At 39.3% G+C, this 13,977-nt stretch overlaps 1 protein-coding gene across 7 annotated transcripts in view; it reads right to left on the bottom strand.

The window, feature by feature from the left end:
• NYAP2 (neuronal tyrosine-phosphorylated phosphoinositide-3-kinase adaptor 2) overlaps nucleotides 1-13,977 on the bottom strand; it is a 136,859-nt gene that overhangs the window by 93,718 nt on the left and 29,164 nt on the right. The window contains exon 1 of one of the 7 annotated variants that reach the window (XM_032119595.1): nucleotides 6,546-6,636. The exons of the other annotated variants lie outside the window; for them this stretch is intronic. The gene's annotated coding sequence lies outside the window, so the exon portion shown is untranslated. Of the gene's footprint in view, nucleotides 1-6,545; nucleotides 6,637-13,977 lie in introns of those variants that run through there. 7 annotated transcript variants of the gene reach the window in all.

Below are 13,977 nucleotides of genomic sequence, written 5' to 3'. Positions count from 1 at the left end.
AGCTTATTACTTATGGAAGTGCTTCAATGATCCAAACACAAATCACAGTTCAGGTTTACCCAGCTATAGAAAGCCCAAGGAAGTATTAAATGAAATGTTAATATTAATCTCTATGTTATCTCCCAGGTAATTTAATTAATTATTAAAAAGAAATTCCTCCAGTTCTGTGTTGGCTATCACATGTGGTAAGCGAAGAACCTCAGCCTGTGGATTTCTATATGTATAAGCAGAGCATTTTCAAGGCCACGTTTTTTCTACTAGTATGTGTTAATGGATCTTATAATGTGTGAAATATAGTTCAGGCAACTCAGTCTGAAAACCAAATCATTTTTGCTACACATACTCACCAGGTCAGGATGGTAAGTTTTTGGATAATAACCATACTTTAAAAATAAATTCCTGTAATTTTAAAAATAAAACTGAGGCTTGATGAGCTGTGTTTTAGCAGAAGGAGAAAATACCTTGTTTTCTAAGTAGAAAACCACTTGTAGAAGCATAATATAAAGTATTACTTTGCAGAAACCATCAAAGAACTGTCTATTTTCCCAATGTTTTATAAGGCACTTTTGTGCACAATACATAAAAAGACATACTTAGCATTAACACCATTATTGGAACTCATGGTCCTAGGATATAGTGTAAAAAGCATCAAAATCCACAGCCTTTATAACTTGCTGTTCATTAGTTTCAGCTCAAAGAAGTGTCATGGAATTATGGTAAAGCATGTTCTTCACTCTTTTTTCAAAATCAAGTAATCCCCGTCTTTTCAGTTTTTTCTTGTGCTGCTTCTAGATGGAGTTACCTTGTCAACAAAGTGTCATAATATTTCTGGAAAGTACTTGAAAATAGTTTCTAGATGTGTTCTTTTAGGATAGATTAAGGCACAATAAGCCATTCCACTGCCTTTGAAAAATTACAATAAATTACTGTAAAGCCCAGCATATCAATGAGGCCTGATTGCATACTGCAGCAATCAGTGAGAGGATGCATCTCATTTAACCATCTCCAGCAGGAAGGTAAGGAGGATGGGTGCAATTACCCACTCAAGCCTGCAAACAAAAGCCACAAGCCCTCACCTTGCTTTTGGACAATTGAGACCCTTTCCTTCCAGCCTGCACCATGCAAAATCCAGAAGAACTGGCCAGGGAGAAATGTCAATGAGACAAGCCAAATGGGGAGCACAGATCTTCAAGGAATGGCAAAACTACTTGCTCCATATGAGCAACTCTTTTGCTAGTTAAAATGCTCTGAAAGAATGGGCGCCACTCAGGGAGTAGAGTTCAGTGCAGCCTGGGAAAGGCATGGAAAGTGATGAAGCTAATGGGGCTGCAAAGCTGCTGCTGTAGTGCATGAGGCTGTCTCTGTGAAGGGAAGGGCTGATAGCATCCTTACTCTTTTTATTCAGGTATAGAAATGTCCCCTAGAAAGGGAAGTTTGCTTTATAACTAGAGGAAATACCTTTGGATCTGTGAACAGCCAACAGCTTTCTGGGATGCAGCAATACATCCTTTGAGCCTTGTCGACTGCCCAGTCTGAGGCCCTCATGCAATCAAGGACAACAGGTGAGGTGATGACCCACTTGAGAAGATGGATCATCTCATGAAATAGGAGTTTCCTGTTAGGAATTTCCTAGCTTTGTCTCCCCAGATCAATCTGCAGGGAAATGATTGTGCCCAATTTCTGACTTTACAAACACTAGAACAATTCCCTTGTCCTTCATAAAATAGCTCTAACTGACCGATGTATAACCTCAGGTAATTAGGTAGATTCCTAGATGGCAAATACCCAAGATTCATCTTTAATCTCAAGGGAAAGAATAGTGACAGAGCTTTTAAAAGATTTTCAGGTAATTCATAGAGACATTACATCCCTCATTACAGTCATCTTAAATGCAACAGAATTGACTGAGTTGGAGATTCTGCAATGAAATGAGATACAACCTAAAGCACACTGAACAGCCCTTTCCTAAGCATCTCCCATTCCCTACTCAGCCTCCTCAGACAGGTGATAAATGCAATCTCTCAATTTATTGGGTTATATTTCATCAAACGCAAATGTATGTATCACTATACATCTGTGAGCGCCCTACATGGCCTCTCCAGATTGTACTAATGGGGCTGCAGCACAACAGAACCTGCTCAAGTCTCCATTAAACAGAACTCAGGACAGCAAGGGACGCTGACACAGGGAAACGGTTTCATCTGGCAATTAATTCAGGGCCTATGTGGAAAAATAAATGATCCATTTCTTCAGAAGACCTCTCTAACTTAATTCTCAGCTAAACAGCAAAGCAGTTTCTATTCTTTCCTGACCTCAGAGATCGTGGGGTGAGCAAATCCCTCAGTCAATATCTGAGGTAGTTCACCCTTATCAGGGATCAGTTCAGACCTGGTTCAGAACTAAACTTTAGAGAATGTTCCCAGACAGCAAGATTCCAACTGGGATGGTCATACCAGAAACCTAATATGCTGTGTTGCTAAATCAAGCACGCTAAAGTCACTTTTATCTCTTTACTACTGCAAGTACTCTTAAAGGTATCGATACCCATCCAGAACTAGTCAAGAACACAGGAAGCCAGCTACTGACAGCCTCTGAATTCTAAATTAAAAATCCTCAAAATAAAAAGTAAAGAGTTTATAAACTATTTAGCAGCTCAAGGATTAGCCATAGAATTATCCAAACATTTATAACAAATTTATAAATCTATGAATAAAATCGTAAACTCCCCTTAAGCAATTTATAAAGCAGAAAAACCACATGTCAATTATTTGCTGTAAAAAATGTTTTCTACTTTAGCTCCTACTTAAGTAGCTGCAAAAATATATAGCTTAACCATGTTAATAGCAACCATGTTAGTTTGGCACAACTGCATTTGAATTTAACTCTTAACAAAAAGAAGTTATGATTTACTCTCATTTTCATTTCAGAAAAACAAAAGAATATACTTTTTTTTTCTGTCTTTATACTTATAAAGTAGAGGACATGGACCTTACAGAGAACAGCCTACAGCATGTAAATCTGGACTGAGGGAATTGCAGAAATGTCTCAGCTGTCCCGGGCTGATCACCAGGAGCCAGTGAGAGTCAGCTCAGGATTCAAAAAATTTCTGCTTATCAATGATGAGATGTTCATTAGATGTGACCTATTTCAGAGCTCAGTGAGGTTCAGATACAAATCTAAACTTTGGCTCAATTGTGAAAACATAGAGTAAAATACTAAATCCAAACTCATTTCACATCTGGTTAAATGTAAGTTTTGGGCCCACCCATCAAAAGGTTATTCTACAAACCTCTTGGGACAGAAGTACAAAGCAGAGGCAATGCTGCAGGATTGGGTATTTTGATGAACAGGAAAACTGGGAAAATGGATAGGGAACGAAACAAGTGGGGAATTAAACCAAGAAGTAGCTTCACTTAAGAAAAAAACATAGTTGATTTCAAAGAGAAAGATAATGGTAAAATGAACTACGTGGGGAAAACTGACAGAAGCTTGATAGCTTTCAACACTTACTGCTCATTGTACAGATCAGCTCTAACACTTTTGCCATACAAATGGAACAATTCCATCTATAAAAAGGAGTAAGTTAATTATACATACATAGTTGTATGTAAAATAGGTAACACTATGGGGCTGTTTTTCAGAATATGGTCAGATCTGTAATTCTGGAATTGCATAGCTGGTAATATTTCTGTGCTTTAGATATGCAGCAGAAAACATGTGGACTGATTTTACTTAATCAAACAATTTAAAGTTTGAACTGCTTTCTCATTTAGCTAACAGCGTATAATAACCATTAGAACGAGCCATAAAGTTACCATCTTATTTGCATGAATACCATACTAGAGGAAATGAAGGCATTCCAGATTTACACAGTCATTGAGAGGAAGATCAAGTCCATAGTGTATAAACATTGAAAAGACCCTAATTAGAATCAAGTATTTTTGACAATTTTATTTCCAGCTAATTAGCACTGATGTTTTAGTACTAGGACCTGACTGCACTGTATTCCGCAATAACGATGATTCATATCTACATTCAAATAAATAATTCAGCAAAAAAAGATGCATAGAAGAGCTTTTGTTTATAGTGCTGTCAAAATGAAGTACTTGGGGGAGAAAAAAAAATGTTAATCGTCATCCACTTTAAACAGGTTGAGACTAGACTAAGTGCTATTTACAGGGAATCAGCCGCCCTGCAGACTGGGAATAATTAGGCACCAGAGCAGGTTCCTTGCAATCTGACATGTAAAGGCCAATTTCTGGTGTGTCCACAGACTCCCATGTCTGCAACGGGAGAAATGACTCTCTATGTACAACTGGGAAACTGCAGCTACAACAATGTCATTATGCGACATATTTGGGTGGTGGCCTTTCCCAAGACTCTCTTACAGGGAGATGGAGGTTCTGCTGGCAGGATGGGGGAGACCCCTGCCCTATATCCTGTGGGGGAACAGGGTGATGCACTTGCACAATCCAGCACCCAAAACCAGAGCCAAGTGCCAGGACTGTGCTCCACCCTGGGGCTTCTGCCACACTCCCATGCAGGGAAAATTGCTCCCAGAATACCCCATACCTGCTGTAAGAATGCGAAGGTACGTGGAATTTGGGGGTACAAACACAACAATATGGGATCACTGCATCTGGAAATGTGCATTTTCATGTATAAAATCTTCTGTACACATGCAAAGCTGTAAAGGTTAAACGTACGAGCCTCAATATTTAATGAAGATTCTGTAGACGAAGCGGGCTAGAAGTACATTAAGCACAGCGAGAGACACTTCACAGCCAAACCCCAGAAATATATTGACAGTAGGAAGCAGAGAATCCTGAAGCACTCTTGTACACAAAAGAATTACTATATCTAAGGTCATTTTAAGAAAAAAATTATCTCTAGGCATGGCTGCTATCAGAAATGGCACAGAGAATAAAAATAAAACATCGGAACAGTCTAAGATTGCTACGAAGGAGAGGACAGGCTATTCACAATATGGAAGACCTCCCTTCACCTCTTTGCTTAACCATACATACTGCCTGAGAAGACTGGCTTAGTCCTTCATATCATCATTTATAAAAGTATTCATCCTTTGGAGGCTCTTGTCCTTCCACAGCAGGTGTCCAGGCTGTTCAAGTGCGTAGTTATGGACATTCAAACCATGGGACTAAAATAGGATGGATCTAGAAGGGTTTGCCCCATTTTGCAGCCCCACTGTTGACATCAGGTACAATGTGGATCAGAAGCTGCTCCAAGCAGCAGCATGCCAGTACTTACATATCCTGAGGAAAAGTGGGGCATTACAGTTACCATTGGTTCTGTTTGCTAACAAAACCAGTTTAACATGTAACCAGCAGCAGCTGCAAAACAGAACCATATTTTTTACTCCAAATTTCTATAACTGTGTATAAGCCATCTCAACGAGTAGAAATAATTGTAATGTCCTTTTTTGCTCCTCTATAAGTAGCAGTGCACTGACTTCAGCCAGAGTAACAATCCAATACGTGAATACCTTGGAAGTGATGTTTCTCTTCCCTTGTCACAGCCCTGCTTTGGGCCAAATTCCCAGCTGGTGTAGGCTAGAGAACACCACAGGACTAAAAGAATGACACTGACTTATGGCAGCTAAGGATCTCTGCTCTGTTAAGTATGAGGAGGAGGAAAAAGGAAAATTTATTAGTGCAGTTACTTTAAAAGGCCAATTGCAATTTTATTAGAGGAAAAGCTTCAGCAGTTTTAGTTATTTACAGTTTAACAACCATGCTATGAATTAAATTGATATAAATTTTTTTACCCCCCCAGAATAATTAACACTATAAACAATAAAAATGAATTGAGTGAGGATCAAGACAGTTCGGAGTAGACTGGTGGTATTTTCCATTTAGTGAAGCCTTTATTATTACCACTTTAATGCCCTGAGCTTAGACATTCTGCTTCCTTTTACCATATGTCACTCTTATTCTGCCCTTCTGGATACATACGTGGAAAAGAACAGGCCTGATGTATATTGGAAAAGTTAAGTCATTCAATTAATTAAAGCCTTTGTTTTTACATAGCTAACATTCATGAAGTGGGAAATAAGAAATTAATTCTAAACCAATAATAAAGAATCAACAGCATTAATTAGACCTTTAATAATGAGTGACAGTAATAACCCCAGAGAATAAATTCTATTTTAACCATAGTAGATAAAAGCTGATGCAACAGACTTGTGGTTTTGGTTCACTAGTAGACATTCATGTACCTGACCTGGTATCTCACCTGAGCACAGTAAAGTCTCTGCTGAAGTCTCAGACAAGGTACCAGATTTGCATGCAGTGATTGATTCTGCTGGATGGATGCAATTCAGCTCCTTCCTTACTCCCAGAGAGCTGACATGAGTAGTCAGAGTCTGATTTCACACCAGTTTAACACATCAGTAACATTTCAGCAGTATAATTCAATCTCAGACTATGCCTTCACTTACACAGACAGCCAGCCAAGGTGAAAAATCAGGCCAAAAAGATGATTCCAGAAGCAAGGTAGCTATTGCCTGGAGACAGAAAGGCACATACCTCCCACATATCCATGCTGCACAGAGAGATTCATCTCATCCATTCACGCAGAACAAGCAAACCCACAAATAGAAGAAATGAAGTGTTCTTCTTCAAGCTTGGATCCACAGCATAATTGAGCTAAGGTCCATCCCCTCTGCCATGGGCCTATTAGCAAGCAGCTACTACTGCCTCAAGGGAAGAGGGAAAATGGGGATAAGACAACTCCACCACACCCACACATACCTGCTGCACCAGCAGGACAGGCAGGACCGAGGCACAGCAGAACAAGAATTGGTTCTGCTCTATCCAGCCAGCTACAACTGCTTCTCCTCCCTCCCTTCCTTATTTCTGTAGCTGTTACCCCAGGTTGCTATACCAGCCTTGTGTTTTGGTAACTCCACCATGGGCTGGGAGGGGAGTGAAAGCATCTCGGTCCTGTGGCTGCAGTTCCTGCCCAAGCACAGCCCTTCCCCAAGCTTCCCTTGGCAGTGCTGCACAAAGCAGTCTAATCCCTGAAGGGAAGAAGCGCTTGCAATCCCCAGCTCTGAAGTGAAGGCACATTTATTTTGAGCAGGCTCCAAATGCAGCAGAGCTCCATCCTTTTTTTTGAGAGATCCAGTCAGTCAGCCATTAAAACTGACTGGGCCTGGCTGCTGGATTCTGCTCACTTGCATTTTACAAAGCAGCCATGGCAGCTCCTCATTTGCTCCTCTGTGCAAATGTTAGCAATTACAGCTCACACAGACATGAAATGTAGGTATGCAGGCTTAATTAGAGCTGAAAAGATTTAAAGACAAATATTTTCCTTAGAGAAAACCCATCTGAAACCATACTTCAGACACTTGCTTGGACAGGTTCTTTGTGCTAAAAAGAGTTATCCACACTGCACTGTGATAGAAATCTTTAAGGAGAATAAAAGAATCAAGAGCTCAGAACAAGCTTTAATTCCAAATGTGCCACTGATGTCTATATTCCTGTGATCCCTTGACACATTTCTTTAACCAGCCAGCTGGGACTGCAGCCAGGCCAGCAACATTTAGCTCCAGACTGGAAGAAAAGCTATTTGCACATTCAGCCCTCTGCTGTAGATCAGCAGCACTAACAGTAATGTTATATATAACAATGAATTAGAGCTCAAGCATTAACGAGCAGATACATTCATTAGACCCTACTGCAGTGTCTGAAACCAAGCAAAATGCTGTCACCTGCCTCCTGTGACTTGACTGTTACAATTCCATACAGTCAGTCTACTGCCATTTAAAGTAAGAGGAGAGAGATTTTTGAACAACTTTGATCAGGCTTTTTTTAATTTTTGCAGAAATAGCAGAAAATGAGGAGTGTCTAGTGCCATGTCATCCTTTCCCCTCACCTACCACTTGCACTGACTGATTCCAGAGAAGAAAATTCCTTGGCTGATGGCAGAAATCCTGTCGCTTCATCTAAGCTGGTGGCACAATCCGAGTTTACATGCTTGAAAATTTGGCTCAGTAAGGATTTGTCTACATACCAAAATGTGGTCCTGGATAGCAATTTGCCTCCTCTAGCTAAAATAAAACTCAAAAATTAAACTTGTTTAAAACACTAACACAGAAAATTTGTTTTCTTGAACAGACCCCATGTGGAAACTTCAGAAGTCTGAATCTTCATAAGTAGATTAACTTTGGCATCTCCCACCATGAAACAGGAATATTTAAATCTAAAAATAGTATGTTAAAGCTGTTTTAAGTTGGATAATTCATCCGGAGGTGGCTTTCATTTCATCTAGCTCTACCTAATTTGCTACAGCTAAAACCTATTTGAGACATGCTGAGCAAAACGGACAAGCAAAGCCTCCCCTTGTCCACAGCTTAAAACTCCACTTTAAATCTTGCAAGTCACGACACACATCCTGTCCTATATTTAAAAGGTCACATTTGACCAAGCTATCATTAATCAAACATCCTCACAATTTAATCAATTGGTAGAGATATTATATTAGTAGCTTTCTGTAGCAGCATGCAAATCTTTTTGCCCTAGTTCAGCTTCTTTCCAACAAAGCGAGTCAGTTTACAGCAGAAAGGTGAAAAGCTAATGCTCATCTGTTAGAGGAGACAAACACAGGAGATGCCTCTTCTTTTTGTTTTCCTGCTTAAAGATCAAGAAGAATGTACATAGGTATGGGGAGGCTGATGTTTAATAATACAATAGCTATGGAGAGATAACAATCTCTTTGAAGTGCTTTAACTTCTGTGCCACTTTCTCAAGTGAAAAAGGAAGGAAGATACTTATCATTTTGAATGACGCCAGCTTAGATGTGGGGGAGGAGACAAGGGGAAAGAATGTCACACCAAGGAAAATATATATTCAAACTGATTAATAAATGTAAACACATCATTAGATTAAATAGTAGGTTAGTTTCCTGACAGGTAGGTTGTCAGGAGGAGAGAAAAGAAAGAAAGGAAGATCACAAAACCCAAACAGTTGCTAAAATACCAGAGTTATTTGGAGCTTGATTCTGTTTCTATTTGTGTGAGTGAGAATCCTTCCATCAACTGGATGCAGCAGGAGTAAGCCCTGGGTTGTTTTCTGCCATTCTTTGTGTCAGTGTCAATCAGCCAATTCCTACTCTATTCAACTTACGCATAATTAAAATCTAGATTTTACCCACAAAGTGATTCCTCTTCCCTGTTTAGGATTAGGTCAGATGGTCTTTCATGAGGGATTTCTTATTTCAAGGATATTCTGGCCTGGAGTAGGAAGGGATACCTTCCTGCTACCTGAAGAAAGATTGCATTTCAGCTACAGAAATATTTAGGAGTAATCAATAAGGAATATTCTGTAAATGCCTTGAACTGATCAAATCTGGTAAAATAAAAAGGGATAGATTTTAGATTAATAACTTCTTGAAGAGGAAGGCAGAGTATAATGATGGATTTTTTTCCTTCCACTAAAATCCTTTATATATATGTATTCTTAGTAGGTAGACTATAAACTTTAAAACAAATCTTTAGGAAAGAGAAAATCTAAACCAAGAACACAAAGAAGAAAATAAATTAATTCCATTCTCTGTTATTTACTGAGGGATCAGAAGTGTCCAGCTGTGAATTTCTCTGTTCAAAAACTCATATTTTTTAGACATAAGGAGGGCAGAATTTAGTAAAAGATATGGATTGATAACCTAAGCAATGAAAGTGTTGCCAATTAAATTATACAATTGATTAGCACCCATTTAATGCAGAGGGAGAAGGGAAATATGATAATTTAAGCACAGTATGTGAGAGGACATATAGACTGGTACCTGTTTTTGAGGGCTCCAGATCTGATCACATAATCTCCAGCTACTGCATACAGGATTTTGGCCGTCTCCATGACACATATATTTATTTAATCTTACGTACCAGATGTGAGAGATACATGTAAGCCTATACATGTTTTAAAATGAAATGTTGCTTAATTTAAAAAAAAGCTTTTTTATTAAATAAGATATAATTTCTATATACCATATGACTCACATGGTTTGATTATCATAGCAATAACTTCCACTTATCTCTGTACTTGCAAATACTCCCTAGAGACAAATAAAAGGACATACAGCATAATGGCATCTCTTCAACTGTAATCATTGTTACTTGTACATATTCAAGTACTGAAGATGAACTGAGGGCTTATAAAAGACGAGCCCTTTAATAAAGACATTTGCTTTTTTCTTTCAGACAAAATGAGTACTACAAAAGAGGGTATCTCATTCATGATGGTCTATATCATTTTGCAGTGGGGGTGCAGCTTTAGGAAGCACCTAGTTTTGACAGCAAAACTGGCTTAAGAAGTTCTACTTCCCTTTTTCTTCTTTCATAGCTCAAAAGTCCTTCAGCTGGGCACATGTTACAGTTTCGGTAAAAAACAACCCTTTTCTTTGGAGGCACAACAGAAATTTCTTTACAGTAAACATACACCTACAAGTGTGCTCTGTTCCTACCTTGGAAGGTTTACTTTTGGAACTATCTCATCCCATTCCAGTAGAACAACTGGTTATCTCCTATTTGGAAAACACAGCTTTATTTCTGTGGCTCAGAGACAGGCAAAGCTTATGAAAGCATCTAACAGGCAGTGAAAACTGAGTCCAGAATTAGATCTTCAGTTAAATTTTTCCAAATTTTTGAGAGCTGTCTGGATCCAGGGAGTTATGACTGTAGGCCAAACACCAAGGTTCAGTGCCTAAACTCACATATGGAATGTGTTTTTAATTTAGAAACTGGGCCAACATCCAATGATGGCAACGAGGACACTCATTTCTACTCTCCTTCCCAGTGAAGAACCAGTGGGTGTAAATGAGGGAACTATTTCTACTACAACAATTGCTGTCTGATGGAATGATGGTAAGAGCTCACTGTCTTGTATCTGATACCAAGCAGGGATTGTCATCCCAAAATGACAGATTTACATGATAGCTGAGTCTCCAGCTTTCACCCTACTAGGTCAGAGGCATCCAGACCCCCTGAACAAATCATCCAGACTCTCCTCCCACCATCACAAATACCACACAGAAACAGACACTGCCTGAGGAATGCAGCTTGAACATCACACATCTCACGAGAATCCTTGAACTTAATTCTAGCATCCAAATACAATCTCAAATAGTCAGTGCCTCAGATTTTCTCAGGAGCTGCACTCAACACCTAGGCCTTCAGAAATGCCATTCTAGTGTGAAGCATGCGGCCGGTTTAATCTTCCTCAGAGCTTCTGGATGGTGCAGTTGTACAAATATCAGACAACATTATTATTTATTGCTTTCCAAACAGGAATAATTAGGATGTGTGTGAATGTTTTTCTCATCAAGATGCACATTAGTAACTCTGGGACTCCACCACATGTACCTATGTGTATACACAAAAAGTGGAGTTTGCTTATCACTCCAGATGTCTGGTGCAAAAGACATCTGATGCCTACAATAACCAAAAACCTGTGACATTAAACATCCAGATGTAAGTAGCAGTTTTAAACCATATTCTACTCCCCCTCCAAATAAACCAGCTCAGTAGCACTTTGAATCACACTAGAGTTAACAAGTTGTTAACCCAAGCTACTGACAAAAAGGTCTATTGCCTCAAAATTTACATCTCCATAACTGCTTAAGGAATACCTTATTAACTCTTTCATAACTCATCTTCTCTCTCTAATGAAAACTGAAAACTTGATTCCAGTTGTTTTCCTACTGGTAATGGAGTTATGCGGCTTCTGAACTTTAGTCTGTCTCAGAATCTGCTATTAAGGAGCGCTACCTCCATTTTACATTTAGAGACTTTTCCATTACTAAAAAAGTATGACAAGATACAAAAGGAGAAAATCAGTCTGAGACTCCTAAAATGATCAACGACCTCTGATCCAGCAGCTTTCAGCTTTAGATGATGGAAAAAAAATGAAGCAGCCTTTCTCAGGAGATGCAGAGGTTACACCCCACCGGTCCCACTGAGGCTGAGGAAAGTGTCTGTAGGCAGGGCACTCCAGTGCTGCTGCCTCCAGCATCCCTCACACACCTCCATGGCCCCATCGTGGGCACGACCACAATGAGACATGGTCACTTCTGCAAGGAGTTCACAGTCTGAATATAGGAAGCAGGCAAAGGTGGGGGGGTGGGAGCAAAGGAACACAGGTTTAGTGACTTTCTTCATTTTGTAACAACAGCAGAGAGAAAAGAAAATCCTTCTCTCCAAAGTCCTACTCTGGTAACTTCTTGTCCTTTAAAGTGCTGCATATGGCAGGGGAGTTCAAATGAGTCTCTCCAGCCTTCTTCCACTACACAACAGGATACTCCCCTTTAAGCTCTTGTCGGACTTATGAGGAACTGAGAATTTATTTACATCAGCTCAAGCCCTCTTATTGGAAACTTTTGAAATGTATATATAATTTCCAGGAGATCTTTTTACTGTTACTTATATTCCTGTTACTATCTCCTACTCCTCATCCCTTCTCCCTTCCTCAATATCCAACTCCCCTGGAAATCAAATGAATTGCAATTTTCACAAGAAGGAAAGCAGCAAAGAAGCACATGTGAAAATTCTATTGCAGGAGGAAAACAAAAAAGCAAGCAATCAAAAAACATAACCAAAAAACCACAAACAAACAAAGACAAAGAAGAGACATCCAGTTAGGCATAAAAACATTTCCTGAGAAAATGCATGCAGAACCGGACAACACTTGGTGTTTGGACTTACAATTTTAAGCCCAAATGAACCACATCTATGTGGGCTTCTGCTTGAAGATGTAAACAGCTCCAGTCCCAACAATGTTTTTATGTTAAAATCAGCACTGGCAAAGCACGACATAAAAATTTTTTGTCTCACACAGGAAAGGATTCCATTTGCTTTGGGAACTATCCAATGTTATCTACTACCCTCCAACTTAAAGTTTTGTATAGTAAGAAAATAAAACCAAACACCACGATCACACACAAAGAATAACAAGCACAAAACAACTCCCGGGTACTCTATAGGCTGAAATTTGTTTGCACAAATTATTCAGTGAGCCCTTATGAATAATGAATGCATTGTGGAAGTCACGACTAGCTTATGAATTATTTATTAACTGAAATATGGGCTGAATTTGTCAGATAACCTTATTTTCCACAAATCATTCAACCATCCCCTACATTAAATGGTACCAACTGGTCTCCAAATAGCCCTACCTGCAAAATATAATGTCTGTTTTCTGTGGCATGAGAGGAGCTTTTTAAATCAAATTTCTGGAGACCTTCCATAATATTGTCTGTCAAAGCTTTGCTCAAAAAACAAGTAATTATCCAGAACCAATACTAATGCCATCCTATATTTTAATTACCAAAGGCTATAATGTGACAGCTTGGCACCTATCCTATCAATCCCAAGTCTGAAAAGAGAATATGGGTGGAAATTGCCTACCACATAATACTTTAGGAATAGTCCTGCCAATCACAGTGCCTTTAAAAGGAGTCATTATTTTTGAGTTGTCTGGGAGAGAGAGAGTAACTAAAACACCCCAGTAAGTGAATGAACATGACCAGAAATTTAAAATATTTGAAGTGTTTTAAAATGCTTGGGAAATTAATTCAAACTTGACATTTTATAACATAACCTCTTTTCTCGAAGATGTTGCTCGATAGCCAGCTTAACCAAGGAATCTGAAAGTAATTTATCAGTATATATAAAAATCTTCCACATGGGAGGTAGTAGTAGCACACAGAAATTGTCCTACTGGGTTGAAGTCTAGGCAGCCTGATCTCTTTGATGGCACCCAAAGTTTACAGACACTTGCAAAAAACCTGCAGCAAGCAGCCAGATCTCCATCATGCTCACAAACACCAGAAGAGCAGGCTGCTGCTCTTGACCCAATTCCTCCCTGGTGCCAGAGGCACATGGAGGCACTATCACTGCATCCCTCCAGATTTCAGGCGCTGCTTATCTCTGTCCCTTTCACAGCAGTCACGAAGCAGAATGAA

Source organism: Corvus moneduloides, chromosome 10 (assembly GCF_009650955.1).
Source record: "Corvus moneduloides isolate bCorMon1 chromosome 10, bCorMon1.pri, whole genome shotgun sequence".
Classification (NCBI taxonomy): Eukaryota; Metazoa; Chordata; class Aves; order Passeriformes; family Corvidae; genus Corvus; species Corvus moneduloides.
Note: the sequence above shows the minus strand (reverse complement) of the source record. Positions and strands in the feature narration are given on the sequence as shown.